Genomic DNA, 7500 nt, shown 5'->3' on the forward strand with positions numbered 1-7500 from the left:
GCTACATTTACATACACGCAACATACTCGAGTGCCCCAAAATAAACGACGGGAGACAAAAGTAGCACTCCGACCTCTGTTGTTGACACTTGAATAATTCTATTCTTGCATAATAAAAATCGTATCCGTTAAATGCACTTTTTAAAATTTAATTGAATGTTGATAAAGCAAGCTTATATTTCGAGTCTAGGTCGCTCTAAAAGCAGACCCCGTTGAACACAAATTTAATGGCTAAAATTTTGAAACATCGCTATAAAAAAAAAAAAAAGCTCAAGTATAAAAAAAGCAACAAAAAAAAAAAAAAAAAAAAAAAAAAAAAAAAAAAAAAAAAAAAAAAAAAAAAAAACCAACAAACTACAAAGCTTGAATTATATCTTATACACTGACGGCATGGGATGTTCCGTTTAAGGGATCAGGGATCGGCTTTTACTTTTGAGCTAAGAATAAAAAAATAATAATAAATAAACAAATAGATAAATAATAAATAAATAAATAAATAAATAAATAAATAAATAAATAATAATAATAATAATAATAATAATAATAATACATAATAATAATAATAATAATAATAACAAATAATAATAATAAATAAATAATTTATATAGCGCCTAAACAACCACGTTAATTGTGCTCTGCGGCGCTTTACATAATAAAAATGGTTTTTAAAAAATAAAACAAATAAAAAAAATCACGACACTACATAATAAGCATGAATACAGAAACGAAATCAAAGCAACATCTATTTCATAAAAAAATAAGCCTTATGGAACAACCCAATCTTCAGACATTTCCTGAAAGATGATAAATTTTCACAGGACTGTCCGAGGACTGAGTGGGTTCCATAGGCATAAAGCAATGGATGAAAAGGCTTTTTTTAAAAACCAAAAGTGGATTTTGAGGTGGGACTGAGATGATCTTAAATTTCGAGTGGGTTCATATTTTTTTAATCAGTTTCCGAAAATATTCAGGTGCCAATCCATCCAGACATCTATAAACATAGAACAATAACTTAAATTCTATCATAAACTTCACAAGATAACTCTTTTTTTTCGTGAATGTTATAAGTCTAGCCGCTAATTTTGAATTATTTGTAGTTGATGAATTAATCTGCTTTGACAGCCAATAAGAAGGACATTGCAATAATCTAATCTGCTAGTAATAAAAGAATTATCAAGCATTTTTGTAATATTTATCAGTATAATGTCGGATTCTACCAACGTTTCTAATGTGATATTTACAACATTGACAGATTTTTTTTACATGATCTTGCATGGATAACCAAATTAAAATTCAAATGTTTATTTTTAGGCCATTGGCCAATAGTGATAACATCTCTCTGAACAAATTATTCCAACAATTAAAATACTATAGGGATTACATGCTTTTAGTAATCGTTCTTAGTTTGATCTAAATACACCCCGAGATTTCTCACACAAGAACTAGGCTTAATAGTATTTTCACCCACTAGTATCTCATTTGTAGATAGTTTTGAGAGTTGATACCTATTTCCAAATATTTAAGTTTGTTTAGTTTCATCCAATCCTTTATGTTAGCAATACAATTTTCCATAACAGATACTGATGACAGCTCGGAATCATTTTTGAGTTTTGTATACAGCTGAGTGTCATCAGCATAAAAATGAAATAATTAACCCAAGTGTTAATATAAAACAGTAAATCGTCGACTGATTTGAGTGTTAAACCAATCAATGTATCAACGATAATAATAGCATCGTTTAAAGATCATCAGGCTATTTAGGACCACTCACCCAATAAACCACAACATCAAAGCCGTTACTTCAATTAAATCAAAGCCTCTAGATCAATCACAATGCTGATCAAAACGGCATTAAAAGAAAGCAAACTTGATCGTAATCGGAAATTTGAAAAAAGGTCTTCGATTTTCCTAAGATATTTCTTTTTATGTCAACCTATAAACTAATTCCTTGAATTCTTCCTTTCTGAACAGTTGATTGCATTTGATCGATTGATTCCACCCCAATTACGCCCTGACCAATTAGACAAATCGACAATGGTCTAGTCTCTACTGCGAAATGTTAACATATCAGTACAATGTCTAAATACTACTGAGCAGACTTGCCAGCTGACAACATATCAGTAAATTTTATTACTTCATCCTTGTAAAGAGTAACATTTTTATATACCCATAAAACAATGAAAATAATAAATAAACAAATAAACAAACAAGTAAATAAATAAACAAATAATAATATTATAATAATACTAATAATAATACTAATAATAATAATAACATTAATAATAATAATAATAATAATAATAATAATAATAATAATAATAATAATAATAATAATAATAATAATAATAATAATAATAATAATAATAATAATAATAGTAATAATAATTTTTGTTGGGTTTTTTTGGGGGGTTGGGGTCTATTTTTTAAAATGTTTAATCATATTAAAAAATTTTCTGGTATTATGGATAAAAAGAGTTGGGGAGGAGAGAGGGCGGAGAGAGGGAGAGGGAAAGAGGAAGAGAGAGAGAGAGAGAGAGAGAGAGAGAGAGAGAGAGAGAGAGAGAGAGCATTACTGTTGTAATAAATAACAAAATTTAAATGACCATCAAGGCAATGACAAAGAAGATGATTGATGGACAGGCGTTGCATTTTAACAAAAAACGAAAACAAAGTACAAAATAAGAAATGAGTGTAAGTGACCGCGAATGACCCCTATTAACGTACTAATGTCCATTTCTCACCCGCCCTGTCCATCGAAAAACCTCAGGCGTTATATCGTGTGATTAAAGAAAGACCTCCAATAAACAGTTTCATCTATTTCTGAAACACGACATAACAACAAAATTGTACTTCCTTTAGTGTTAACTTAAAAAAATGGCAATGGAGCGCTCCATATACAGAATTAAAAAAAAAAAGAATTATCTCGAACAATAATACCGTTGACTCGACTAAAAACCGATCAACAGAGACGTTGCCATCTAGGTGCGTAATCTCTACTTACTGCAAGATACTTTTTTTTTTCTTTACCGTACTTTCTTTTTTTTTTAAAACAAAACAAACAAACAAACAAACAAATAAACAACAGCAGAAACCCATTGCATCGTGATTTTAAGGCCAGTATACATGTTTCCTAAAGCACTCAGAAGGGTATTGTTTTTGGATAGCGCTTCCAGCACACTGGGGAGTCATTTATGCAAGCGCCCTCCAGGACTAAGTGAGGTGATAAAATGTATTCATTGAAATCCAAAAAGAACAATACCTGTGTAAATGGTGAAATCGACGGCTGAGTCATACAGGTCTCATATTTGAATGAGTCGAACAACATTTCATTATAGAACCAGTTAACGGACGTACGCTGGAAATACACGCATTAAAATATTTGGCCAGAAAACTTGGCCTTCAAACATCGATAGAGTTAAAAGACCCTCATTTTGGCAAAAACTCTCAAACCTGAAACTTTGCAAGACATAATATGTTATCGCAATCCCAATCTTGCCGATTGCATTTGCTGTGGGAGACTCACCGTTGACAAGTATCCCTCTGAAGCTACGTTGGAATGCGTACAAGGCTCTTAGTCTTGAATTCGTCGCCTCATCATTAATTGTGGCACGGTGAAACGATTGGGAAACGCGATCCTCATACACAGTAAACATTACACCAATGATAACACGATACAAATCAAACACATTAAACACTTTGATGAGTAGTTGTAACGGCAAAAATTAGATAACCTCCTTTATGAAACTTTAAGAAAGGCATGTTTCTGTTTCTCAACTCCTAAACTGTAGATACCAACAAAAGCATATAGAACGTCGCGAGTTAAGTTGCTGATATCCAACATCACCCAGTACCAACTGAGAGGATGATCAAGTTTTCTGCTTAAACTCGTACGTAAGACTTATGTGACCGTCATCAACTGTTACCAACGCGCTTAGCGATCCGTAAAATCTCACATTAGGTCATAATTTAAAGTGCATTGTTAACAAGGCCGGATTCATTCGATGTGAAAACATAAATTAATTCATTGAATAAGAGTTCTGACACGGAATGGTGATTACACTAAAAAGGAAAGAAAATGGAGACACACCCACCCACACACACAGGGAGAGAGAGAGAGAGAGAGAGAGAGAGAGAGAGAGAGAGAGAGAGAGAGAGAGAGAGAGAGAGAGAGAATAGAAAAATATAGAATACTTTTATTTAAACGCCCCTTTCAACACTTATTGTGAATATTATGACAAGTATCATAGTGTATCATATAATATGCCTGGTGAATAGATCTATAACCAATACCGCTATTTTTATGTGCTGGTTTAATTATAGCATTTTTCTTTCCAAAGGGGGTGTAGACAATGTTTCTAATTTTAATTTAAGATTAAACAAGGGGGAACGTAACCAATTAAAAATACAAGAAGAAACAAAAATACAGAAACGATTGATCAAAGAAATCAACAATTACACAAGACACACGCCGATCTCCGCTTTGAATTTCATAATACTTATAAGAAAGGGGGTTGAATCGGTTTCTCGATTTCTTATTCTAGTGAGGTTCCCAAATCTCGGCGCTTAAATCGCTGATATGCCCCCCCCCCCCCCCATCTCTCTCTCTCTCTCTCTCTCTCTCTCTGTGTGTGTGTGTGTGTGTACTTAAATATGATAATTGGAGCGAGAACTTAAATTATATCTGGTGTTAGGAAAGTATTTTGCGACTGACAATATTATGGGAAGGGTGACAAATAATTGTCAACTGCCTGTTTCAGGTATCGGAAAGCGGGAGGAACTCTGGTGATGTTGGCGTAACTTAGCATAGGGACCTATAACGCTGGCATCTTCAACTACATCACGTTTTAAATTATAACACGGTAAATGCCGCACTATGGAAAGACGCGTATTTAGGTTTTCAGCCAGAAAACCCGTCCCTCAAATATCGGTCGATTTAAATTATCTCGCGAGGTCCGGATTTGGGAGTCTTTGCCAAGATGAGGGCCATTTAAATCGATCGATATTTAAAGGACGAGTTTATTGGCCATTTCTCTCTCTCTTAAAATAGTGCTTCTTTCCAGAGCACGGCAGTTAACTGGTTAAAATGAGTGGATACCTTACTAACTCTAAGAGAAGAAATGGGACTAAAAGGATAGACAAAGATAAATTTGAGAAAAGGCGTATCCAGTTGGTTATATATTTTTTTCAGTCTAGTGTTTACGAAAGTATTTTTTAAATGGTCCTGCACCAGGTAAGCTCAGAATGCCTCTCCCATTGTATCACTCCATACGTAAGAAATATTCAAAATAAAATATCCCTTTCCACAGAAAAGGCACAACTCGATCTGAAGTCATATAACTGTCTCTCTGTGGTTGTAATTAAAAATGATAAAATAATAAAAATCAACTCTAAAAAAGGTGAAAACAATATAAAAAGTATATGATAAAAAAGACTTAATCAGATCTAAACTTGCCACAGGCCACAGGAGAGAATCAGCACATTACTGCTAATGAAAATCGGAATTTCAAAACAAACTGAATGGTGATGATGATGGATAATGATGATGATAATGATGACGACGATGATGATATGATAATAATAATAATAATAATAATAATAATAATAATAATAATAATAATGATGATGATGATGATGATGATGATGATGATGATGATGATGATAATAATAATAATAATAATAATAATTAAAAAATAATAATAATAATAATAATAATAATAATAATAATAATAATAATAATAATAATAATAATAATAATAAATAATAATAATAATAATAATAATAATGATAATAATAATATAATAATAATAATAATAATAATAATAATAATAATAATAATAATAATAATAACAATAATAATGTGATGTGACTGCGACGCAGACGACGACGATGAGGATGATGATGCTGATGATGATGATGATGATGCTGATGATATATGATAACGGCGACGACGACGATAATTTTATACACTATCATAAGAAGCATGATAAATCACATTTTAAAACCATATGTATATTTTAATCAGAACGCAATGTCTCGACACAATAACAGCAGGATATTCAACATAACATGCATCTTTCACAACGTTTATAAACCTTTCCCTTGTAAAACTGGTCTTAGAATTCTAAGTGAGGTGAAACTCTAATTATTTACTATATTACATTTGAACCGTAACTGTCTTGTACGTCATCTGAAAATTCAGAAGGCCACTTAAATTTTGAAAATGTCAAATTGAAACACTACTAGACAACACATAACATTTTGAACAAATGGCTCTCATATAACTGATGAATGTAAAACAAACAAAAGGAAGACTTGGTGAACAAAATAAGGTAACTTTTTAATGCACAAGTACATTAAACTTTTACGAGGGGTGTGGCAGAAAAGGCTGGCGTTTGCGTCCGCTCGTGACCAGGACATTAAAAAAACATTTAAGCACCCCCCCCCCCCCCCCCATCCCCGGCCCGCCATTCTCAAATACATACGAGTTAAACTTGAGCAAAAACGAAAAGATCAGATTAAAGTGATACAGAATACGGAGCTAACATGGCTATCATGTCAATTTACGCTTGGTTAAATTTACATTATCCATCCTCTCATCCACCCATCCATCTATCAGCTGTCCTCTTACCACAAAACCAGCTATCTGTATATATTTTAAATGACTGCAAAAAAATTGGTCTATCTACCTATCTATTCTTAAAAAATGAATTGTATTTAGGGAGAGCTTTCCCCAATTTGCATAGGGTTCAAAGTGCCAAACCTTATAGCCACCCAGAAATATATATCAATAAACATCAAATCGACAGGAGGGTGTGGGGAGAGGGGGATGAACAAACTGAAAGAGAGCACTCAGAGCAGAGCAGTTATGACAGAGGAGCGGGTTAGACTCCCTTGCCGCATAGACTATTACAAAAAGTTAAAATAATATATTATGATGAATGGCGTCTTTCCACTCTTCCATTGAGGTAAAAGCGCCTTTTAAGGCTCAAGTTATTCAATCTTTACAAACCCAGGTTACACAATCTTTATAAATTCTTAGTAACAGTATAGTTATACATTTTGCAACTAACTAACTAACTAACTAACTAACTAACTAACTAACTAACTAACTAACTAACTCTCTCTATCTCTCTCCCTCGAGATAACAGTCGGTTCAAGAAAGAAAGGACTAACATCGATTCCGGTTTGATTGAGATTTTTATTTTTGTTCTTCTGACCACGTCTGTCCAGCGATTAGCTTGCTGGTGTGTCAGATCTGAAGGAAATTACCCAGGGATAGACTAGCTTCCTTTTCACAATGACATCAACAATTTCAGCTGCCCACGTAACGCGTCAGGCAACTTTATAAACTTCACCTTCGCAGGCTTTGAGGCTGAGGACTACATTCTAACATCCAATGCCTTATTCGTACTGAACACTACATAAGCAAATGGATGTATGTCTTCAAAGTGACCTGTCCATAAAGGCAAGGGGGAAAGCCTGATCATGCTGTCATTGTCAC

General features: G+C 33.2%; 1 protein-coding gene across 1 annotated transcript in view; it reads right to left on the bottom strand.

Moving 5' to 3' along the window:
* Window positions 1-7500, bottom strand: part of LOC144965249 (histone deacetylase 5-like) — a 96766-nt gene that overhangs the window by 42889 nt on the left and 46377 nt on the right. The window lies entirely within an intron of this gene.

This window comes from Berghia stephanieae, chromosome 2 (assembly GCF_034508935.2).
Source record: "Berghia stephanieae isolate SIO BIC M18660-M18661 chromosome 2, UCSD_Bste_1.3, whole genome shotgun sequence".
Taxonomy (NCBI): Eukaryota; Metazoa; Mollusca; class Gastropoda; order Nudibranchia; family Aeolidiidae; genus Berghia; species Berghia stephanieae.